Genomic DNA, 26,206 nt, shown 5'->3' with positions numbered 1-26,206 from the left:
TATTCTTAAAGTAGCTTAATTCATTGGAAATGAATTCATAAAAAATAATGGTGGAAACATTGTGGTGCTGTTAAAGGACTTGGAATTAAAAAAATTAAAACAAGTTTTTTCTTGTCTTTAGAATGTTAGAAATTGCATGTAATTATCCTTTTGTTTATTCTACATTATATTGTCAGATTTGAAGGTATCTAAGCTTATACTTATACCATAAGTATGATAAAGTGGTGAAAATTTGACCTTTATTTTTCTTATATAAATTGAGTGGTATTTCGTGGGTAGAATGATAAAGAAGCAAAAGTTACATTTGTTTCAGTGTTTCCCCTCTAAAATTTATACTGTTAAGAAATGGATGGCTGAAAATGAAAGTTTTCTTTGGAAAAAGGGGGGACCACATGGGTGAAGGGGAATACTTGAAAGAGCAAGCCAGGGAGCTGTTGAGCACTTCTGAGGGAATCAGGGTGAGAGAAAAGGGAAGCTCAGCTACACACTTTCACTCTGCTTTCCTGTTAAGGTTGACTGGGTCTTGAAACAGGTCCTTCTGCTGCAGGTTAGACCTGTTTTCGGCTGCTCCTCCCCACTTGAATTCCTCCTTCTAATTTCAGTGATTGCTGAATACACAATACTTCCTGCCTAGACAAGGAAAGAGTTTTTGTGTACCTTTGACTGCTGCACCTTATCAGCACTGGGAGGAGTCTTGGCGACACTAGTTTTTCCTGTCCTCTTGTGCATTTCCATTCCTCAGCATAGAGCTTATTTAACCATCCATGTGGGTCCTGAGTAACTACCAGATTCTGTTAAGCTCTTTAGTGTCTTACACTACTTCATAAATGAACTACAGTGACTGACTTGCACTCTGTTGTTCTGGGTACTTCTAATTTCCGGGTGGATCTAAAACTGGGTAATTAAATGTACTCTTATTTTTGCATAGGGAGCTTAAATTATGTCTAAGGACAGATGATGAATGAAATGGCAAGATTGCTTATCAAGAGACATTTTACCATCTGATAAGTTTGGACTCAGCAAAAGCTATAGAGTTTGTTTAACAGTGTGGGACAAGCTTGGAGTTCATAGGAAATAGCTGTCATTTATTGATCCCTTGCTATATGCCAGCTTGTGTAAGCAATCTCTCTCTGGATATTTATTCATAATTCTCACAGCTTCTCTTTGAGTATTGACCTTTTCATTTTATACATGGTAAAACAGAGTCATGAAGGAATTAATTGTTATGCCCTTGAGTCATATAACTAACTAGGTAGCGATCAAGCCAGAATTCAAACCTAGGTTACATGTTCTCCAGGGCATGAGAGATCAGTGTGTGAGAACTCCTTGATTCATGTTAGAATTTCTCTCTCTTTTATTCATTTTTAATCTTTTCTTCTTAGCATCCTTACCTCCATCTAGACAAATACACATTTTGCCTACGTTGGCCAGTGCTTTAAAATTTTTCCACACAGTTTAGAACTTAGTGACAGAATTTGCCCAGAAGACTTGGGCACAACAACAAGTAGCTTAATGCAAGCATGAAATTATTCTGAAATTTTATGTTTGATCTAATAGATTAAAAACCACTTTCCATTGTGTGGAAAGAGGTGTCATTTTTATGTCTCCCTGTGAACCACATGTTATACCTCAATTTGAGACACAGTCTACAGATAATTCACTGTTGGTATAGTAGGGATGGACTGGAAGGGGGTCACTGGCATAGCACAGATAGACAATGATGAGGGGTTGAAGTGAGGAGCAAGGCAGAGGGTGGCTAATAGAGAGACTTGGGCAGTTTCTGTTACAAACAGATTTGATGACTAGTTGTGAGGAGCTCAGCTGCTTCTTAGTTTCTCCTTAGTTTCTATGACTAGCTTTTCTTCATGTTCCTGTGTCTTGATTGTGGCAGTGTCTTTAATCCTTAACCCATTTATTCAACCCTCCTCCTCCTCCAAATTATGCCTTTTTCCTGTTGGTTTGGTTACAGTTGGTATTTCCCTTGGAGAATATTCTACACTGTCTGGGGCTTCATTGATCTGCAGTTCAGTGAATGCACCTGAGTCCTGATTTGCTGTAGCAAAATGTCTCAGAGGTAGTATGTTTGATCTGAGCTGTCCTCTCCTCCAAAACATGGCATATTTAGGCAGTGTATAAATTGGTAGATGAGACATTCCTAGATACACTGTAGATTAGACTCGGGTCCCTATATAACCCCAAGGACACAGAAGGCCCTGAAGGCTGGTGGCCACATTGGCTGCCAAAGCATACTGTGGTGTGCCCCTCTGTGTTACTTGTTTCCCAGTGAGGCATGCAGCTGCCTCTGAAAAGGCCAGGAATGACATCACAGTTCCACTAGAAATCATGAGAACTCTCTCTGAAGGCCTGCTATTCACCACAGTAGTTCCCACTTCCTTTTGAATAAAACTTAGCTTCCTCCAGGCCAAAAGCCTCCTTGTGAAGAGTCATTTTAATAATGACTGTGCTCTAGGTAAAGTCCTCTCATGTCTTGGAAGGTCTGTTTCCATAACTCTCTTCTTTATTTAATGAATGTCCACTGGTTTGGTCACCCAACTGAAAACATGAAAGCTATATCTCCTGATGAGGAAGAGTGTGGACTGTAAAATGAGTCATTTGGGGGTTCTAATTCCACCCCTGTTCATTGCTAGTGTTAAAGACTTAGGTAACTGTGATAGTAAGTTTTCCATTACTGTAACAAGTACCTGAGAAAATCAACTTATAAGGAGAAAAGCTTTATTTTGACTCATAGTTTTAGAGGTCCTAGTCAGGATCCATTAGCTCTGTTGCTTTTCAGCCTTTGGTGAGGCAGGACATCATGGTGGGAACAGGTGTCAGAGCAAACTGTTGACCTGATGGTGAGAATCAAAAAGAGCCAGAGGAAGGGGTGGGACCCTACTCTCCACCTCAAGGGAACCCCTGATGACCTCCCACTAGACCCACCTCTTGAAGTTTCCAGCAGCTGTTGGGAATGTCAAGCTGAGGACCAAGTCTTTAACACATGAACCTTTGGGGAACATTCCAAATCCAAACTATACCATCTAGTATTATCTTTACACCTCAGTTTTCTTATTTGAAACAGGCTTGGTAATATAGTTAAATCAAATTAACACAGATGAGGCACTTAATATAGTACCTGGCACAAATCAAGGCTCAGTAAGTGATAGTTGCTGTGTGTTACTGATTAACAGTATTGGTGTTCAGTGTCCTAAAAAGCTGATTTTTTCCTAACCAGACCTCATCATGTGTTACTTTTCCCAGCATCTCTTCTTGTCATTCTTCTTTCTGTATTGCTGCCACCACCACCTGAGACCATGTAACTGACCTCTTGCCTAGATTGCACAGTGGCTGCTAGCTGCCCTTCATGTTTCTGCTTCCCTCTGGGAATCAGTCCAGAAGTCAGCTTCCCTTTTGCACACAGTCTGATTCTTTGGATCTACCATGCTGAGTCTAAATTGCCCTTTGACTTCTAAAGCTTTTCATCCTCAGATACTGAAATGGTTTATTTCCATTACTACTTTTTTACATGTCCTCCACTGTAGTCAGGCACAGAATCATGTTTCAAGTTGCACAGTTTCTTTCCCTGATGGCTCCACTATGCATGTACATATTTGTCTCTCGGGACCATTTTGCCCTTGCTTGGAGTTTACATGTGACCTTCCAGGTTACATGTGTTTTCCCAGGCCTGAGATGACCATGCATTAGTGGTTGTGCTCTTCTCCTAGACAGGGTATGGCCTGCCTTTAGGAGTTATGGATCCTGAGAAGTTTCATTAGTCTCTTCTGCTTTTAATCTAGTCAAGAGTGCCAAGAATCACATCGGTCTCCTTTATGCCCCATCCCTGTTAATAGAAATTCTGTTCCTTGATCTTGAACTATATAACCTCACTCTATTACTATTTTACATCTTATTGTTCCTGAATTTAGAGCAGGTGTACAGTAATGTTTCCTTTTTATTTGTTTCTGTCTTCTTAGGTGTAGGGGTTTTAGCAGTTGATGAACTGATTATCTAGTAAGAAGTAGAATACAAGATGAACAAGTGTATTTCCTCTTTGTTCTCTTTAATCTCCTGTTGTACTGGTGATACCTGGTGTTGGCTGGGTACATGAGAAAAGCACAGACTCAAGCCAGGTGTGGTGGTGCCACACCTCTGTTCTGTAATTCTGGCACTCAGAATCTGTAATTCTGGCACTCAGCAGGTAGAAGGGAGGAGGTCAGCCTGGGCTACAAAGTGAGACTGTGAAAAAAAAGAAAGAAGTGAAAAGACCACCTAAGCTGTTGCCTTGTTCAATTGCCTCATCTCACATCTTGTAACAGTATGAATAATTTTTAGGGATCATTTGGCCACAGTGTAGACTTGAAGTTTTTGGATCTGTTGATGGGAATGTCTTATAAGTAAGAAATTGAGAAGAGGAAAAATTTATAGAGGTGTCTTTGAAGGAAGGGAGTTTGCCCTTGTTCTTTAACCCCTGGTGTCTGTCTGGTATAAATGGTTATTGAATGACTGTGTGGATTTCTTAAAGATCACATGCTGGCATTTCAGAAGTGAGCAGACACCTACCCAGAAAGCTGAGAAGTTTGTCCCTTGAAAGGAAAGGGAGCCACTGTCTAGTACAAGTTTCTTTAGGTGGCTGACTTTTGAAGGACTTGAGTGGGCATGGGGCATGATTGGGGTTGAGAGGGAAGACAGTGGGTTTATGCTCAGGAATCCTCTTTAGTAGCATCCTGCTTCTCTAATCTTCCTCTTAGCTTCCTCAGGAGATACTGAGGCAGCTGACCTTCCCTAGATGTTGCCAGTGGAGAACTTGTCTGTCATTAAGGGCCAACCTGTAGGTTAACTTCTGGAGAGCAAACCAGAATTTAGCTCTGCTAATGACACTATTCTATTTCAAGAACTATGTTAGGAGTCCAAAATAGAAATTGGCTGCTTGAGAAGAAAGGAGCCTCACCCTGTTCCCCTTGGAGATATTCAGGCAGGATATGTTAGATGTGCATATGATATTTTCATTATGCAAAAAAATTGGGTCCCTTTAAAACATTTTTTTGTTAAAATTTCAGAAGTACTGAATGACAATATAAGCATCATAACAAATGTTAACATTAATTAACATTGGTTCATTTGTTTTAGATTTTTATTTAGTGACAGAACAAAACTTCACAGATAAAGTTGAAATCTACCTTTTTCCCTTCCTAGCTCTGTTTCCTCTCTCAGGAGAAGCAGTTGCTAATGTTATATATTAGTTGTATTTCTTTTCATCTTCTTCTAAATGCTTTTCTAGATGTTCTCTTACTCTATGTGGATATTTAGTCAATTTATTATATGTTAAACAAATTACAGTTGCACCTGTTATGGAGTGCAAAGTGATTTTTTAATTCAATGTGGAATGATGAAGCCAACCAACTCACCCATCTCTCAACATTTGACATCACCCTTAAGTGGCACTGAAATGTATATTCTTGGTAGTTAGCTGTAGTCACCCTGTTGCACAACATGTCAAAAATTAAATTTCCTCCTCCTGTCTAATTAGGGGTTTGTACCATTTCATATCATCTCCCCATGTTTCCTTGGTTTTAGGACATGTATAGTATTAAGTGTTCATTAGCATAAATGACAGTGCATTTTGCTTGCTTTTTCATTTTGACTAGAATATCTAGCCATATTGATATAAAGACCACATGACATTTTCAATTCTAGTTCTTCTAATTGTCTGCAGTAGCTTTCTTTATATATGCAGCTATTAATATAAGTATATCATTTTCTTAACCTTTTAATGAAAACCCTTACTTGTGTGTATGGCTGAAATTAATTAGAAATTTAAAAACTGATGCTGCCAAGAAGCTGGAAGACTGATGTTTGACTGAACTTTCCATATGCATTTTAGTAGACAGTCTTAATAGTTTGTGCTCTAAAACAAGCTGCAAATATACTGTAATAAGTGTGGGTTAGTCTGCAAGGGACTTGAGTAGGTGCGGAGTTCGTTATCTGACTAACATACACAGAAGTTCTGTTACTGGGGCCATTTTTTTTTTTTTAAAACAACATCCCCTTTTTGGTTTAAGAAATACATACAAATGTAAATGAGTAAGAGTCTAGCCCTGTTCTTCTGACCAAGCTTTTTCTCCTTGCACCAGCTGCCTGTTGGACATTTTCACTTGGGTATTTCATCTTCACCTCACTCAAAAGATCCAAAATGGAAAAAAACATGTCCACTTACCTAATTTCTGTTTGGGGGACTGCCATTCTTTTCATGGCTGAGATTAGGAACTGTGGACTCATCTTTGAATCCTGGTTATTCTTTTTTACTTTGAGATGTGCTTTTTCTGTTAATATCCTCTTTTGCATTAATCAGTTCTAAGTCATTGCCACTATCCCAATCTAATTATACTGGTGCGTGCAGCCTATGGTTTACCATGTCATCTGGTATTAAGGGTTTTTTTTTGTTTGTTTTTGAGACAGGGTCTCACTATGTAACTACTCAGGCAGGCCTGGAACTTGAGATCCTCATGCCTCAGCCTCCTGAGTGTTGGAGTTACAGCTTTGTGCTGCCATACTAGGCTTCCATGTAATTAAGTTTTATTTATTTATTTATATCAAATATATCATACTTGAATTCATCCCTTGCATCATTTTCCTTTATCCTACCACCCCTTATTCCTGGAATAGTTTCAACAGATATCATTTTTTTCATTTACATACATGTGTGCACAGTACTTGCACTATATTCACCTTCTCACACCCTTTCCTCATCTCCTTTGTTCTCTCAGTAGTGTCAACCCTCCCTCCAGACAGGAACCGTTCAGCCCTCCTATTCTCCAATTTTGTAAAATAAAAAAAAATGACATTCTTGTTTGTTTAAGATAGCTACACAGACATTTCCATACATATATGTATTGTAACACAAATTTTTAAAACATAACTTGTACCCCAGGCATGGTGACACATGGAAGCATTTGCAAACAGTTGGAAGATGGAGGCAGGAGGATCATGAGTTTGAGACCAGCCTGAACTACATAGTGAGACCCTGTCTCCAAAACAAAAACCAAACCAAACCAAACCAAATCAAAACCTGAAACCATTACTTGTATCACATATTCCTCAGAGGATTTCTTCCTTTGGACTTGTAAGGGCTCCAGAGTTGCTACATTCAAACTCCAGTTCTACTGCTTAATAGCTAAATGACATTGAAGATTCAGTTTCTGCAAAGCTAATCTGAGGTAGTAATACTAGTATTTTGGCTTTGAATCAGAGAATATACTTCTAATACTGTAGCTAGCACAGTGGAGTTAGGGCTGTTATTCCTAATTGTATCAAGACTTAATCTCTTTACCCAGATTTCATTGTTCTCCGTATTGTGCTGGTCTCAAACTATTTCCAGCTTTAGCCTTTTAAAAACATAAACCTGTTGTGTAATCACATCAGTCTCTTTAGTCTTTCTTTCCTTTCCTGTCAAATCAAACCTGTGCATGCATTGTATATGCTCCTGTAAATATGCTTCCATAGTTTTTTACTTGCAGTGTCTGTTTTGTAAGTTTTTGTTTTTATCTTTGTGCTGCTGGAGATTGAATCCAGGGCCTTGCACAGACTTAGCATGACTTCTACCACTGAGCTAAACTCCCAGACCTCCTGCAGGGTCTTTTGTTTCTGTTCCACCCATCCTTCAGTAATCCAACGCAGAATCCCCCCCTTTGCTGGTTTTTTTTTTTTTTTTCAGCACTAATTTACAGTGATACATTCTTTTGCTTGTTTTATGTAGCACCATCTTGTTAGCTTTCTGCTTTATATGTAGAAGCTCTTTCCACATCTCAGTTTCCAGTCCTTTCTTGGCCGGCCCTCTACTTTGGATTGCCTTGTAGCCTAACCACTGCTAAGTATTCACTAATACCTCACTGAAGCTTGCTACTTGATAATGCCCATGCTTGGGATAAAAAGGATGTGATAGTCTTCTTGGTCAGGTATATATAACACAGGACTGAGTATTCATAATTACTCATGTGGATCTTCTATGTGGAAGGTACTCCAAGAAGTAAACTGATGCATAAAATAGACAAGATTTGTACTTGTACACACACTTATACATATGTGTACACACAATTTGTAACTTAAAGATTTCTCTTTAAAATTGTCCTGTAACCAGGAGGTTGGAGGCAGATAATAGCAGATCCATAGTGAGATGGGTTAGGAAGTTGCTCAGGTGGTAGACAACAGTGGCTTGGACTGGGATGTTGGTGGCAGTGCAGATGTAGGGAGGATTTGTTTAGGAAGTATAGGAAGATGGCTGGACATCATGATTGACTGTATGTGAAAAGCAAGGGAGATAGGACTCAACAGTAACTGTAAGGTCATTGACAATGGGCATCTGGGTATGTGGTCATGCCATTCACAGAGGGTAACTGGCACATGAAGTGGAGGTGACACTTGGCTATTTGGTAGCACTGGGGGTATAGACAGAATACTGGAGATATCAGTGTAAAGGTGACAGACATAGCCAAATTTGTTATCAGTACTGCTGTTTTGAGATAAGCCCCGGCTTTATAGCCCAGGCTGGACTGGAACTTGTGATCCTCCTGAGTGCTGGGATTATAGGGTATTCGACCGATGTTTTTTGATTCTGTAATGTCTCTCTTACATCTGTTCTTACTGCAAACATTTTTGCTGGATGATTTCACCAAGATTCATTGAGTTTCTATTATTTGAAAGGCACTGCGGGGATACAAAGATGGGTACTGTGTAGTTTCCCTCTTGGAACCTTAGACTCTAAGGACAAACTAAATAAAAATTGATCTGAAGTAGAATGAAATATGACTAGACAGGCAAATAATCATGGTAACTATGGTTCCTGATTATTTATGATGCAGAACTTGATGGCATGTAGAAAATTAGGGGATGCCATTGAAGGTCATTTATTTTCCCAGGCATTTATTTTTCTTTGCCTCTTGGTAGCAGGAAGTGGGAAGGAGAATCCTACATGGTCTGTAATTGAAGCCCTGCTGCACTTTAGTATGGGTAATGGAGGCGCTGTGTAAACATTGGGTAATGGATATCATTTTCCTATAAATTGTTTTATAGGTTTGGTTGGCTCTGGGAGCCAAAGAATCTAATTTATTAGAAGGCCATTAGAAAACAGGTAATTTTTAGAAAACATGTTTATGTTGTTTGCATAGTGTTAGTGTTGTGTGAAATACTTTTGAAGAATATAGGGCAGAGTTTAGGGGAGACTTACTAATTATAAATGTAATACATTTTAATGAACTTTCTGAGATACAAGTAGCTCTGGTTATTTTCTTAGGGATAGAATAGAATCTGTGAGGTCTAGCAAATGCAGGAGTTCACATTGTTAATGTAGAGAATAATTGTGTTCCACAAAGAAGAGGAACTTCACTGGTTGCATTGTTTATTTACTTATTTAGTTCTAGGAATGGAACCCAGCGCTTCCTGCCTCATGTTTAGCAATTGCTCTACCATTGAGCTACAACCCTCACCCTGCGTTTGCCCTTTGATGTTATTTGCCTTAAAATAGACAAAAAACTTTGAAACTCTTCCTTTTCTCCTCTCCAAATGCTTATCTTTTAAGCATGAAGGTAGGTGTGGGGAATGAAGTAGATGGAAGGTGGGCAGAGCTCTCTTACTGCATTTAGGTTCTCCTCTTCCACAGGAGAGGATCTGAGTAATTGCTTAGGTTGGTCTTCAGGTACTGCATAACTGCACCAATGAAGGAAGAGGTCACTCTTTGACATAACATGTTGATTTGAATGCTTGTAATCTTAGACTGTGATCTTTTTCTAGGTAGAATTCTGTTGTAATTGCTTTTATTTTTGCAGTGCTGGTGGTGGAACCCAGGGTCTCTTGCTTGTTAGGCAAGCACTCTGCCATTGAACTATACCTCCAGCCCAGAATTCTTTTGTAATTATACTGGAAGACATGGAAAAGATCTCCTGGTTAATTCAGGGCACAGTGACTGTAGTCTTCTTTTGACTAGTCCAGATTCCCTTTGAACTATTAATATCAGCTAATTTTGTTTACAGTATAAAATAACATTTTGGGTTGTTCTACTTGGTTTATAATAACATCATTATTTCTTATAGAAGCAGCAACAAATGAGTAAGACTTAATAGTAAGTGTATTAACTTAAAAAAAAAAAAAAGAAGCATTCTGACATCTCCAGGCATCAGCATCTATATATGCTTCCCTTTCCCATTTTTTCTTTTTAATTTTTAAAGTACTTATGTATATATTTTTTGGTGGTGAGATTGAACCTGAGCACATGCCAAGCACATGCTCTACCACTGATCTGCATCCTCGACTCTTTTTGATTTTCTTTTTTTTGAAATCTCTTTCCCTGTTTTTAAGAGTAAGATTGTATATAAAATTAAAATCTAAACAAATCTTCGTGAAAACCTAGTTAATGAAAAGGTGAAATGTAGTTTTGAAGGAGTCATTTAGCTGCATCTTGATTTTTGTTAGCAGTTGCTACTGGAACTAAATTATTTTCTGTAATAATAAACTTAAAGGCTATTTCTAGCCTTTAAGTGGTTGTAACAATTTCATAAATATATTACCTCTTCATTATTTGAGGATCTATCAATACGTGCCCTTACTTGGGCTCATTTTTTTATATAAATATAAATATATGTGCAGATATAAATAAAAAATTTGAAAGTAAAATGCATACAGGAAATTGCATACTTGAGTGTATAGCTTGATGACTTTTCATGAATTGGGTACACTGTGTAAATAGCCCATTTTAAAGTATATTTTACAAATAGTTGTCCTTGGTAGTAATAATCTAAGTCTTGGACCTAGAGGTACATTTTAGTTTAGCTGAAGGTGTGTGGCTAGTTCTACCTGCTGGTCAGATTTCTATTGCTATCACAAATATCTGAGATAATCAGCTTATTAAAAAGTTGATTTTGGTTCATAGTTTTGGAGGTTTTAGTCCATGGTTAGTTGGCTTTGTTGTTTTGGGGCCTGAATCTAGACAGCATATCCTGGTGGGGAGTGTATGGGCCAGCAAAGTCACTCTCCTCATGGCTGAGAAGTAAAAAGAGGGAAACAGGAAGAGAGCAGAGTCCCACAATTCTTTTTGAAGGCATGCCTCTATTGAGGGGAAGTTCTCACACTAGGCCCCACCTCTTAAAGTTTTCACCTCCTTCCGGTAATAACTGGGGGACCGAGCTACTGTCACATGGGCCTTTTCATGTAACTTAATATCCAAACTATATCATTGCCTCTGGCATTTTTCTTGCTTAGATGCTTATGGTCAGGCTATGTGGACTATAGCATTAAAGTCTTGATCATCCTTTATTCTGCTTAATTTTTACAGAATTGAAAATTCTTGACCTTGCCTCTTTCAGCTTCCTCAGATGCATAGTGAGCTACCTTTTTACTCATGTTTGTGTCCTTGTAAGAGCCTCAGCTTTTACGGAAGAATCTTGATTCTGCCCCACCTCTCAAAGTTTTCACCTCCTTCCGGTAATAACAGACTGGGGGACTGAGCTACTGTCACATGGGCCTTTTCATGTAACTTAATATCCAAACTATATCATTATCTCTGACATTTTTCTTGCTTAGATGCTTATGGTCAGGCTATGTGGACTATAGCATTGAAGTCTTGATCATCCTTTATTCTGCTTAATTTTTACAGAATTGAAAATTCTTGACCTTGCCTCTTTCAGCTTCCTCAGATGCACAGTGAGCTACCTTTTTACTCATGTTTGTGTCCTTGTAAGAGCCTCAGCTTTTATAGAAGAATCTTGATTCTGCCCTTGCACTTCTTGTCAAGGCAGATGGGTCTGTATCAATGTAGAAACTTTAATGTTTATCAAAGTCTTGTTGAAAAGACACAATATTTAGGGAGGAGTATGTAAAGCATATATACATCTTACCTTAGACTAGATACTTTAAAATATACTCCTGGATGAAGCCAGATTAGCCAAGAGAACAGTCTCTTTATATCATGTTTTATTGGCATACCAACAGACTTTTACTGACTCATTAGTTGGCGTGACATTAGTGGGTGTTGTTATGCCCACTGTCCAGAAATCCCTGTTAATGGTATTACTGATCCTTTGGCCTCATCACCTAATATTTTTCATTTTCAAGCAAAGCAAAGGGGTTCAGAACCTGTGACTACTAGTGTTTTTAATAGAAATTTCCTGCAAGTTTATTTCCTTGTTCCTTCCAAAAAGATAGGCTGCCCATCTACAAAGACAGAAAGGCATATTACAGATCTTTCCTAAATACCTTTGGCATAGGTTATATAAGCCCTTTTGTGTCTTTTTCAATTATGAGCATGAACTATTTCAGTTAATACAGTTTTTCCCTCTGCAGTGTTAAGGGATGGAACCCAGGGCCTGACACTGCTAAGCAGGTGCTCTACCACTGAGCCATAATCCTAGCCCAATATAATTCTTTCAAAAAAATTAAAGCATACCAGTTGCAGGTCATAACAAAGTCAAACAGTTTTGCCTTTAATTGCTACATTTCTAGTTCAGCTGATACCACCACCTACAGTATTGTGCTAAAAATGTCCAAAAAACAGATGGCTGTGGAAGCCCCAGGAAGTGATCCTGATGTCATTTTTGGCAGTAGAGGAAAAGCAACACATTATTTCAAAGGAGTGTTGTCTTTCCTCATACTCCTCAGCTAAGGCAGCCAAGTGTACAGCTGGCAGAATCTGATAAACTCCCATTCAGCAGGTTCTTGAAGGACATTTTTAAACTCATGGTCATTGATATTTTTTATATATCTTTTTCTAATAAACATTTTACTCTCATCTCCTACTGGACATTTAAGAAAAATAGGCTGGAGGGTGTTCTCATTGAGCAGTTCTGTAGGTAGAAGTAAATAGACAGACACATGCCTCCCTTCAGGATAACCTTAGAAGGAAGATACAGTTATCCATAGTGTTTTTTTTTCCTCTCTGTTTTTTAAAACAACTTAAAGTTATGTGTTTTTAAAAAACATTTACAGCCTCTGAATTATTGGGTTCTTATGTGTTGTGATTATAACCACATGGATGTGTTTCACATTAGAAGAGGACTACTATGACTTTTTGCTAAATAGAGATGTGATTTGCCTTAATTTCATCCTTTTGCTTATTGAAGTTCTCATATTCTTCATGGACTAGCTCAAACATGTCTTTATCTTGTACCCTGTCATCCTTTTAACTGAATTGACTCGCTCAGAGTCTAGTGGTGCCTGCCAACACAAATGGATTTGGGGAATCATCTGGACCATCTGCTAAGCTTTGCACATAAGTAAAGCTGAGGCTTAGAGGAGTATGGGGGTGGCAGGGCCATGCCGACATTACTATAAGGATCAATGAAACCATGACTACACTCCATGTTCTCTAACTTCCCTGCAAGTCTCTTTCATAGTTTCCTGGGCTTTTAGAATGCTTCAGTCATACACTGTAGTGTATGAATCAAAGTTTGAATTACAACTGTGATTTCATGTACTTTGAAGTCCCACTTACTGATTTTTATATTTAAAGTATTCAGACTTTGAAGACCCGTTTCTTATTCCAGAATCTTATTCCAGATACACTGAAAATAGGGACAAAAAGCTGATGGCAAGCAAATGTGTTGGTTCCTGAAGAGCTACTGATTGTTGGGAAACAGACAAGTAAGCCAGCAATTACAATACAGGGTCATAGTGCTGCTAGAATATTCACATAGTATCTTTCAGACAGGGAAGAAGCAGTACCATAGAGTGGAAAAGCCAAAGTTGTAAGAACGTGATTTCAAAGATGAAATAGAAGAAGGAGATGCAGAAACAAGCTTTTAATGAGGGCCTTCTCTGCATTAGTTATTGTCCATGTATTACTTTTTTTTCACATTGTCATGGCAAAACTTTAAAGAAGTTATTACAGAGAGTAATGGGAGACCACAGAGCTTCATACTACAATTTGAGGAAGTAGAAGCATCTGTCTTTAGAGTCAGACTCAAGTTCAGATGCCTGCCCTACCTTTTTCTTTGTTGACTTGGGGGAGCTGTTGAATCTGTAAATTGAGAAGACTCTTGTGAAGAGCCTCAGATGAGGGAATTTGTAGATTACTGAGCAAGTATTCAAGCAAGGATACAGTTACATTGTTACCAAAAATATTATTCAAACTCTGGTCTGGATAATCAAAATCTGATTCTTTTCCCTTACTCTTACTCTGCTTATTACATTTCACTAAAAAAAAAAAAAAATCCATGTGGTTAGCTGGGCACAGTGTCTCATGCATGTAATCTTAGCTGTGCAAGAGATGGAGATGGGGAGGATTGTGGTTTTTGGACAATGTGGGTAGAAGGTTGTTGAGATTTTGTCTCAACCAATAAAAAGCTGGGCATGGTGGAACACACCCGTCATCCCAGCTACATGGGAAGCATAATTAGGAGCATCTTGTTCCTGGATCATGGTCCAGGCTGGCCAGGACATGAAAGTGAGACCCTGTTTAAAAAATAACTGAAGAAAAAAAGGGCCGAGTATGTGATGGTAGAGCACCTACTGGCAAGCTCAAGGCACTGAATTCTAACCCTAGTACTGCCAAAACAAAAACCCTACAAGACAGCAAACAAACAAAAAACAAATAAGAAAAATATACGTCTTGTGTTAAAATTTTTTAATTGACTTGATAAACTTAAACTATATACTTGATAATGCATTTCTTGATATTTAAACAATGAAACAGGCACATTGTTAGCATTGAATATTTTGTAGGGATTTTACCTTGAGAAACTGTCCATTGGAAAGAGATTCAAAGTGGAATTAAAATTTTTAAGCTATAAAAGGCATTTTGTAATTGTGCATTCTTTCTCATTTTACCTAGTTTCTTTTTTTTTTTTTGCATTTTTCATCTATTGGCTCAGGTCTACCTGTCCTAAAAATAGGGGCAAACAATAATCAAACAATGCCTCTGCTGGGAATACAGAGCTACCTCTTGTTCTCTTTTTACCATAATTTCCTTGATGGGGTGTGGGTAGCCTACAGGATGTCTGTTTCCTTAGCACTTACCTACAGTGCATGATATGGTAAGTTTCTCCCTCTCTGACTACTTACTGTGCTACTCCTTTACCTAGTCCTGCTATTGACCTACCTGCCCACCTTACATAAAAATGTGGCGAGGATTCCTTCTAACCAGTAATTTGGTTTTTCTTAATGTCAACAGGATGTGACAGTGAAGATTATGCCCTCTTCCTGAATTCTGTCTTTCTTGCCTTCTATGATGGTGCTGATAAATTAATTTTCAAAGCTACCTTTCTGAAGATCCTTTTCCCTGTCCCTGTCCCCATAAACGGCTTAGGCTGGCATTTGAGTTCATTCTTGTCTACTCTTACTCTTACTCATTGCAACGTTTACCTTGTATTTTATCCCAGCTGTAGTAAACTGTTTCCTTACTAAGTTCTGTGCTTCTCACTTCCATGTGTTTGCTTAAGCTGTTGGGAGGTAGTGTAGATGAATGCTTGGTCTCTTCAGTCAGAATATACTTTAATTTGCTAGCACTTAGAAACTATCAAATAAAAATTTTAAGTACATTTTATTAACTCCCCCCTCCACTCCCCCGCCCCAGCCAGCGCTGGTGTTTGCTTTGCATGTCTCTACCCTGATTCCTCATGGATCAAGGCAGACACCAGGTGCTCCACTTCTTTGTGCTGCGGGGTTTACTGTTCACTGTCACCCCATCCTTGGGATTGGTGATTTCAGGGCTAAGCATTGGTCTCCTTCCTGCATTGTATGTGGACCTCTGTATCCATGGGTTCTGCTTCCATGGATTCAACCAAATGTCAGTTGACAGTTATTTGGAAGAAATAATTGCATCTGGACTGAACATAATGCAGACCTTTTACTTTTTGTCATTTGTCCCTGAACAATACAGAATAACAACTGTTTATATAGCACTTAACATTGTATTGGGTATTCTAAGTAAATAGAAATGATTTAGCATATCCAAGAGGATGTTTGTAGGTTCTATGCAAATCCTATGGCATTTTATATAAGGAACTTGTGGATTTTTGGTATCCCTGGGGTCCTGGAACCAATCCCCTATGGATACCAAGGGATAGCTGTTCTTATTTTTGTGTTGGTTTTAGGCAGTTTTGTGCAGGTGGCTCTTTACTCACTTTAATTTTTCATCTTAATCAACATTGGTAGAAAAATGTAGCTCTATAGAACTTTTAGATCAACCTGACAGTGGTGGAACAGAGGAGGATGGACACTTTAGGGGCTTTATCTCTTCCATAACACCCATCCACCTTTATTTGATGTGAACAATTGCTGTATTTTGAATATTTATTTAGGGACCTGTGGAAACACAGCTTTAGTACCTTGTTATCCTGCCTTCCTTGCCCCACCAGATCACAAAATTCTCATTCTCAAGAACATCTGCTGCCAGCTGGTAGCAGCCATTTCATTTAATATATGTGGATGGAAAGCAATTTGAATATACCACTGCCAGAAAATTTTTTATTACCTTTAAGATATTTTATAATCGCATCAGGGTTCAGGTACTTAGACACCCTATAAAGCTGACATACTGTTTTTTTAATTGATATTTAGTAAGTTGTACATAGTAAAGGTTTTCATCGTGACATTTCCATACATGCATATGATGTACTTTGATCATATTCACCCCATCTCTCACTGTTTCTCATCTTCCTTTCTCCTTCACCCTTTTCCCTTCTTCCCTCTCCATCATAATCTTCCTTAAATTTCAGGATCTCCCCCGCTGTAGACTCCCACAAAGGAGAGAAAACGTGATATGTGTGTTTGTGGAACTGGTTTTCTTTCTTATCATGATGATCTCAAGTTCTTTAGCTTCTATTAACCTTTTCAAGACACTATGGCAAGAGGTCTAGAGTGGAGTGCTTGCTTCTGCAGCAAATATACTAAAATTGGAATGATACAGAGAAGATTAGCATGGGCCCTGTGCAAGGATGACATGCACATTACTGAAGTGGTCCATATATTTATATGCACCTGTGAAAAGGTCACAATGAAACCCATGTAAAAAGCTTTTCAAGAGGTTTTAAAAAAAGAGGTCCAGAGGAAGAGGAACAGGAAAGAGGGGTGAATATGATCAAAGTATAGAAATATTGCAATGAAACTCCTTATGCTATAAAATTAATATGTACTAATTTAAAAAGAGAGCTCTTCAGTGTGGTACATGAACAGACTTCACAGGCTTCTGAAGGATATAGAAGGTCTGCAGTTTCTATCAGATTAAAAAAGCTTTGTCTCCCAAAGGGTCAAAGCCATTTCCACTTGAGTACAGGTTGAATACCCTTATCCAAAATGGGACCACAACTGTTTGATTTTCAGAGTTTTCAGACTTTGGAATATTTGCATATTCATGAGATATCTTGGGGAAGGAACCTAAATCTATATACAAAATTCATTTATGTTTCATACATACCTTATACATATAGCCTAAAATTAATTTTATATGAAATTTTTAATAATTTTGTGTATGAAACAAAGTTTCATGGAGTGGAATTTTCCACTTGTGCCATGCTGGTACTGAAAAACTTTGGGACTTTGGAGCATTTTTGGTTTTAGATTTTTGTTTTAGGGATGCTCAACCTATCTTATTTATGAAATTTAATCATCTGAAACATGAATGACAGCTTTAAAAAATGCTTGATTTAGGACCTGTGGCAGTCAGCACCTGTGTACTGCATTGTGTTATTTTTAAACTATGCTGCTAATTTCACCAGAATTTACTAGTCCAGTCAAAGATTTTACAGGACACTTAGAAAGTAAGATGATCTAGGCTTTTTCTCTCTCAGGACAGAGTAGCTAGTTTTTCAGAGTGTCATCTGCCCAGAAGTTTGACAGAACAAGCTGCAGGGTGCTCGCCATTCTTGCCATTGGAGTGTTTCTGATACCCAGCATTCGTCTACTCAAGGGTCATCTGATGGAGAATGCTGTGCTGCTGAGGAGGTCTCTTTGAGGTTAGAGGATCTATAGTGTGCTGCCGACATTATGACTTTTCAGTGATGTTCCTGTTATGGCCATTTTCAGAATATAGTGGCGGGAACAAGCACTATAAATCCTTGTGGAACTTCAGTGACTTCTCGGGATCTGGTCTGCCACCTGTTTCATTATAAAAAGCATTGGCTGGTAGAGTGCAAAGCCACTGTGATGATGTGTGATAAATACAGTAGCATTCCAACCCCAGCTGGTGACTTGGGCGGTCTTCTGAAAATGGTGGCTCAAAGTCATTGCTCTCTCTGCTAGTAAGGAAAATGTTCCTGGCTAATTCTTTTGTTTTCTCACCTTTGTAAGGTCTGCTTTTGCAAATAAACATCCACCACCTCACAAATTAAAATGGTCAATATGGAATAAGGAACTAGTGAGACAAAGTGGATAAGAGCAGTTTTTCTTTATTGAAAACTTAAAAATAACTGAATGAATTGAGGATGATCTATTTGGCTGACTTGCTGGATTGGCTTAAGAGAACTTAATTTGCTTTGGAAAGGAATTAAGCTAATTAAAGAATAATTTGTAGTGTAATTTTATAGGTACCTGTGCTTGCAAAAATCACTTAAATTCCTCCTGTAAGGAATTGGGTGTATGATAGTATCTCAAGGAGTTGAAGTGTATTATAGAAACTAGCCTCTTTATTTTCATTTAAAATTGTATCAGAAGAAAGGTACTATGTGGATAGAATAAAGTTAAATATGATACCTGGTATGTTTTATGTTTGTAATTTCTCCGTCTTGGCAGATGATTGAAGAATCATCTATAGGCATAAGGAAATTTTGTTTAACTGCTTCAGATAATTAACTAATAACTAGATAGGATAGTGTGTTCATTTATAAAGAGTAAGGAAGATTGGAATGGAATAGTCTTTCACTGGAAATAATTAAGTCCCTGTTAAGTAATTAAGTATATATTAATTAACAGTGACAGACAGTGACCATAATGTCATAAACATTTACTGTATTTACAAATACAGAATTTATAAACAGGTGCTAATATATATTTTTAATGTCATTGTGTCCTGAGTATGAACATGCCAGCATTCTAATGAACAGTTTTTATTTTAAGCATTATACCTTTATTCTCATGTGCATTAGAAAACATAATCAGCTCTTCAAATGCATGACTTCACTTTATTTGTTTCAGTAGGGCCTAACAGAAGTGTTTAGGTTGAAAGACACACCCTTGATTTAGGAAAAATATTAAGTATAAAAAGTAGTTTATGCATAATGTAAAAATTGTGGGGGAATATATGAATGATTGAAAGTTGGGGAGTTACTGACTTAGATTATTAATACATAGCTGTTTCTGTGTAATGTGTTGATGGACATGTTTTTAAATATATGCCTGGGGTAAGGTATTAGAGAAGCAGTTTCACAGGAAAGGCTGAGACCTAAGTTTTCTCATTGTCTGCCTAGGAGTTGTATAGCTGTGTTGAACATAGTCCCTGTGTAGTACAGCAGTAGCTTGGTGTTTTCACAGCCTCCTGTTCCATCTTATCAGTGTGCAGGCAGCTCTCACTCCAGTGCTCTCCTCAGAGCAGGGATTAGATCCTCTAAATCCAAGATTCTAGCCTAGGGACTGGTAGCTGCTCAGCAGATGCTCTTGGGATACATGCAGTTAACCATTCAGCAAAACTATTGAGAGTAAAGCCAAATACTTAATTGGTCCTCATTGAAGTAGAAAACAACCAGAGTTGTTTGTAAGTTACAGACTTACAATATTTGGGGGGAGTAAAAGTCTTCCTTTAAGAAAACCTTTTGTTTTCTTGGTTGTATAACTTTGTCTGTACTTGGAAAGGCTATGCATGTGTAATGGGGTGGGAGAAGAGTGGGATCTAGACTTGGGTCTGTCCCTTTCTTCTTAGGTGACTCTGGGATGGTAAAGTGGAGATACAATATGCCCTAGAGAGCTGTGGGCCAAATAATAATGGCTATGTGTGAAGATGGTAAAATGAAATGAGAACTGTTGAGAACAAGGGTGCAGGGCAATAGAGAAAGAGCAAGTAATAGAGGGGGTTAATCTGATTAAAGTGCAATATCTATGTGTGTGAAATACCATGCAAACCCTCCTTGAACAAGCAACGTACACTTAAAAAATATAGGACAGGAAGGAAAACAGGTCCGGCCTGTCTCAGGGGAGAGTACCATGGGAAGATAAAGGGATAGGGTGAAGGAGGGTGAATATGGTGGATGTACTTTGTACTCATGTGTGCAAATAAAACAATGAAACCTGCAGAAATATTTCCAAAAAGGGAAGAGGAGGGGAGGAGACGGAGAATGAAAGAGTGGGTGAACCTAATTGAGATACATTATAAGCATCACAATGGAATCCCATGTACAACTAATGTATGCTAATAAAAATACCAATGTTGTCAAATTCTGCAGAAGTGTATGTTTTTGTTGTGCATTGCAAGTGTTATCACATAACAAGAAACTTTGGTATTAACCTTCCCCCCCACCCAATTCGTCTGCTATTTTCTCAAAACAAAAACATACCTCCCATCAACAAACAGAAGCCTGGCTTCTTGTTTATTTACATTTTTATTTGCTACCTCTGGTCTTTTGGGAAAGAGAAGTCAAAGAGTATGAATTAGTAAATACCTTTTGCTATTTTTAAAATGCTTTTTCTGGAATGTGTGAATAGTCCTATAATATATCGCAGCTTACTAAAAATATAACAAAACAAAAGTAGACGTGCTTTTTTTCACTCCATCCTGTTTTTAGGTGTTGATAGCAGTGTATGATTCTGCTCTGGCACCAGAATAGTGCAAGGGTTCCAGGACAGGGTAATTCTGGTTGTAACATTTATTGACCATCATTCATGACTTAGTGTTTATTGATATTATTGTCTGTCCAATACTGTGAAAGGCTTTTAGTGGTCACAGTAACACTATGAGGCACACGTTATTATCTCTAATAAGGAGGAAAGGTGAGTGACAGAACTTGGATTTAAATCTAGGTATGTTTGACTCCAAAACCCAGTGGTGTTGACCTTTCCTGTTCATTTGATTTGTTAGGGCAACGTTAGAGTTACTGGTGAAATTCTCCTTCATATCTTAAATTTTCATTAATGTAAACTGTCATTAATAATGTCTGTATCTGATGATTCTAATACCTGCATTACCTTTGAATTTGTTTCTATTGTCTGTTTAATTGGTTATATCTTTGATGTCTAGTATTTTTTAATCAATGATTGGACATTATATATTAAAAAAAGTATAGCTACTCAGTTGATATCTTCCTCCATAGGATTTCTTTACCTTCTGATAACTTATTAAAATAGTAACAGACACTAAGTCCCCTGAGGTATTGATCTGATTGAGCCTGTATTTCAGTCCTCATAAAGTCTATCTTGTTTTGAATATTCCTTTCCCCAGTGGTGGAGTGTTTAGATGTCTCAACTGTGTGTCATTCTTCAGGGGTCCCACTTGGAATCTGGTGAGATATACCAGTATTCCTCTACTTTGTTGGGCCTTGAACTCCAATTTTGGTCTTCCCAGCATCTCACTAGTCAACCCATATCTCTGTTCAGTTTCTCTGTCCCTTAGCAGTTACCTCCTGTTTGATGTCTCTGCTCTGTAGTTTGTTTTGCTTTTCTAGTGAACCTGTGAACACACTGAGAAAAGCAGTGTGGACAACTGGGCCCCAAACCTTTGCCTTCTTCATGTTCTTTTTTCTTCCCCCTGGTGCTGGGGATTGAACCCAGGGCCTCATGCTAGGCAAGTACTCTACCACTAAGCTATATCGCAGTCCTTTTTATTTTGTTTTGAGATAGGTTCTCACTCTATAGCCTCAGTCTCCTCAGTGCTGGGATTACATGGGTATACCTCCCACCCAGTTCCTCTTCCTTCTAACAGTTGTCTTGTTCCTACCTTTTCAGCTTCCCCATCTCATGCTTGAAAATTAGGGAATGTGGTGGGGAGGCAGTGTAGAATGTTGACTGTGTTTCCAGCTGTTCCCTTTTTTTCCATGATCCAGACCATTCAGGTACTGCTTTGAGAGCTTTTAAACAGATTTAAAAAAATTTCCAAATATTAAGTTATTCCTTTTCTTGTCCTACATCATCATCATTGTCATAGTCACCTAGTCCTATTTGTTAAATTGAATATAAATCAATCCTGTCAATTTTCTTAATTGTTAAATTTAAGTGTGTTTAACTTTTTTTTTTTTTTCAGTACTGGGGTTTGCACTCAGTGCCTTCACCTTGAGCCACTCCACCAGCCCTTTTTTTATGATGGGTTTTTTCGAGATAGGGTTTTGTGAACTATTTGCCTGGGTTGGCTTTGAACTGTGATCCTCCTGATCGCTGCCTTCTGAGTAGCCAGGATTATATGCATGAGCTGCTGGTGCCTCACTGTGTTTGATTTTTTAAAGTTAACAATTAGCCAAAGTCTGATTTTGATGGAATTTTATAATGATTTTTTTATTAAGGAGAAAATACATATTTCTAAAAGCAAATAATTGAACCTAATTAAGTTTAATTAAGGGACCATTAATATTAAAGCTGTAGAAAAGTAATTTTCCCAGTTACTCTTGCTTACATATTGACATAATTTTATAAGCCACCACTTTTCTAGAACTTTATTACATTAGATGAAATTAACATTTTCTCTCTTCCTGTTTTGCTTACTGTGTAACCTATTTTTTTCAAGGAATTATTTTAAACATTCTCAGAATGATGGTAACCTAAAAATATTTTGTAAAATTTATACTCAGAAACAGTAAGTTCATAATGTCCCTTGGAGTACCTCATATTTTAAGTGATTTAAATTGAAGATATTTACTTTCTTACTATAATGAGAAGCTTTTACATTAAAACTTGAAAGCAATAGACTTAAAAAGAAACATAGAAACCTAAAAATAAGTTTGTCATAAATTACTATAATAAAAGATGACTTCATATCTGAACTTGGGTATCTTGATAATTCTTCTCTCTTTCAATGGAAATGGATAATTTACATGGAATGTTATTATATGAAGTAAGGTATCCTGGAGACCATTCTGGTATCTTAAAATACAATGTCGATCTTATGCTGCATAAGGTTTTTAATTTTTAAAAGGTCTATAAGGGCAAAATAAGAATTAGGATTCTAGCTGGGCACTGGTGGCTCACCCCTATGTAGCTAGTCAGGATGTAGAGATTTGAGGCCAGCCTGGTCAAATAGTTTGTGAGACCCTATCTCGAAAATACCCCAAAACACACAATGGAGAAAAGACTGCCTCTTCAACAAATGCTGCTAGGAAAACTGGATATCCACATGTAGAAGACTGAAACTTGATCCCTGTCGTTCACCCTGTACCAAAATCATCTCAAAGTGGATCAAAGACATTGATATAAGGCCTGAAACCCTGAAACAACTCCAAGAAGCAGTAGAAAATACACTGGAAGAGCTAGGTATAGGGAACGACTTCCTGAACAGAACTCAAAGGGCTCAGCATCTAAGAGAAACAATGAATAATGGGACTGTATCAAACTAAAGAGCTTCTGCACAGCAAAGAAAACAGTCACCAGACTCAAGAGACAGCCCACAGTATGGGAGAAAATCTTTGCCAGCTACTTACCTGGTAAGGGACTAATATCCAGAATCTACAGGGAACTTGAAAAACTCAGCCCCCAAAGAATCAACACCCCAATGAAGAAATGGGCACATGAATTAAACAGGGATTTCTCAAAGAAAGAGGCAAAATAGCCAATAAATACATGAAGAAGTGTTCAACTTCCGTGGTTATAGAAGAGATGCAAACAAAACAACATTTCGATTTCATCTCACCCCAGTTAAAATGGCTATAGTCAAGGGTAATAACAACCCTGTGTGAGGATGTGGTGAAAAAGGAACCCATATACACTGCTGGTGGGAATGCAAGTTAGTACAACCACTGTGGAAAGCAATAAGGAGATTCCTCGAAAAACTAAAGCTAAGAGATAGAACTGCCATGTGATCCAGTGATACCACTCCTGGGCATCTACCCAAAAGAACATAAGACAGAATACGGTAGAGACACCTGTACACCAATGTTTATTGCAGCACTATTCACAATAGCCAAGCTTTGAAAACAACCCAGGTGCCCTACAGCTGATGAATGGATCTAGAAAATGTGCTATGTATACACAGTGGAGTTTTACTCAGCCATAAGTAATAATGATATGTCGTTTGAAGGTAACTGGATGAAAACATCATGTTAAGTGAACTAAGCCAGGCTCAGAAAGAGAAAGACCGCATGTTTTCTCTCATACATGGAAAATCCAAAGATAAACATATATACAAAGACAAGAACGATCATATACAAACTCAAATGTAGAACATGTTTGTAACAGTGGAACTATTCCTTGGGGAAAGAGAGAAAGGAAAAGAGAATGATAGAGCATCAGTAATACTGCATACCATAAGGTGTAAAAGGTAGAGGATATAAGGGTATGTATTGAAAACTGTTGAAAAATGGGGTGAAGGTGGTAAAGGGGTAAGGGAAAGTAATTGAAGGGATTGAACAGACCAAAGTAAAGCAACCCACAGTGGGCATACATTGAGACACCCCTTTGGACATCAACTTAAATATTAATAATGAAAACCAGGACTGAAAAGTAGGCACAGTGTGTGCAGAGTGGGGGTACTTGTGGGAGAGGGAAGAGGGAAGGGAGGAGATTAAGGTGATGGTATATGGTTGATGGACTTCAAATGGTATATGAAACAGAACTAAATAACCTCTTGCATTGCTTTAAGGAAGGGGAGAGATGATGGCCTTGTAAATAATGTACACTATAAGTCTAATCGGAATTGTCCCTACGAATCCCCCCCTGTATAATGAACATATTCTAATAAAAATTTATAATAATAATAATAAAAATACCCAATGCAAAAAATTTATAATAATAATTATAATAAAAATACCCAATGCAAAACAGAGCTATCAGAGTGGCTTAAGTAGAGTGTGAGGCCCTGTGTTGAAGCCCTAGTACTGCCAAGAAAAAAAAAAGCATCAGAATTCTTTTGCAAGTTCAGTTATAAGTCAGGTCAAGTTACAAAACTAGTTATAAGGTCACACAATTAGTTATTGAAATCCAAATGCATTATGGAATTCAGAATTGCTTAATTTTCGAGCCTGCCAAGGAACTTTGGAAATTGTGTTAGGGACCAGAGGAAAGAGGAAAAATTTAAAATGTTTTACTTCTAAAAAGTATTCAATGGTAAGTAAGATTACATAGAAGTAGCTCTTATCTAGGATGACTACATCACAAGAAATTTCTTTTCAGATGAATGCACACAAATTAGCAACTAAGGTTTGCTGCTAGCATCCTCTAGAATCCTTGAAGACAGGTGCTCAGAAGAACACTGTGTAAATACCAACATTCTACCAAGATTTGAAATATTCATTGTGACACTGTGGGTAATCTTGTGAGGGAGTCATTTGATCTAGGTAACCCAGACATCCCCTGTAAGGGACTGTGGCACGTTTTGAAATTTATATGGCTCTTGAGAGCCACTTCCTCTGGTTAGGCTGACTTTGCTCAATCAAGACTAGCCAAGTGTGGTTACCTGCATAGGCTTATGCTAAATGTGGATTTGGATTACTAATTACTCACTCAGCAAACATTTAAGGAGCAACTGTAATTATTACCTATCTATGTTCTGAATGATTTATTGTATAATGGAGGAGGAATATAACTATCAATATAGTTATTAAGTAGTTATTAACTATCAATAGTATAAGTAGAGTGATAGAAATAGACCTTAAGACTGTGATGGAATGTGGGCCTTAGCTGCCATTTGATTTTAAAAGTTATGTATGATTTTTCTCTGCTTTTAGTTATATGAAACTTGAATAAATACTCATTGGGAAATAAAAAATGTATGAAGAAGCCAGGTATGTAGGGTGCACCTGGCCCAGCACCTGAGAAACTGGGGCAGAAGGATTATGACTTAAAGGTCAGCCTGAGCTACATAGGGAGATCTATCTCAATAAAACCAAGGGCTGGGGAATATAATTCAGAGGTAGAGCACAAGATCCCAGGTTCACACCCTAGCATCACAAAAAAAGTACAAAGAATAGAGCCTGAAAACATAGTCCCATTTTATGTCCCAACCGTCTTCCACATTCCACTTTTCATTCCTTTGCTGCTTTAAAGCATTGTCTGATTGATGGGCATTTTATTTTAATTAATCAATTAATTACTTTTTGGCAGTACTGGGGTTTGAACTCACTGGCTCTAAAAGAAGTGAAATGCTTATGCTTGGATGCTGTATTTC

At 37.9% G+C, this 26,206-nt stretch overlaps 1 protein-coding gene and 1 non-coding gene across 4 annotated transcripts in view; both read left to right on the top strand.

The window, feature by feature from the left end:
• The window catches only part of Mpp7 (MAGUK p55 scaffold protein 7), a 230,102-nt gene that overhangs the window by 12,170 nt on the left and 191,726 nt on the right, over positions 1–26,206 (top strand). The gene's annotated exons all lie outside the window — the stretch shown is intronic.
• Positions 16,846–16,948, top strand: LOC141417629 (U6 spliceosomal RNA). Its single transcript, XR_012442281.1, has one exon. It is a non-coding gene; the product is annotated as a U6 spliceosomal RNA (small nuclear RNA).

This window comes from Castor canadensis, chromosome 15 (assembly GCF_047511655.1).
Source record: "Castor canadensis chromosome 15, mCasCan1.hap1v2, whole genome shotgun sequence".
Classification (NCBI taxonomy): Eukaryota; Metazoa; Chordata; class Mammalia; order Rodentia; family Castoridae; genus Castor; species Castor canadensis.
This window is presented reverse-complemented; position numbering and strand designations above follow the sequence as displayed.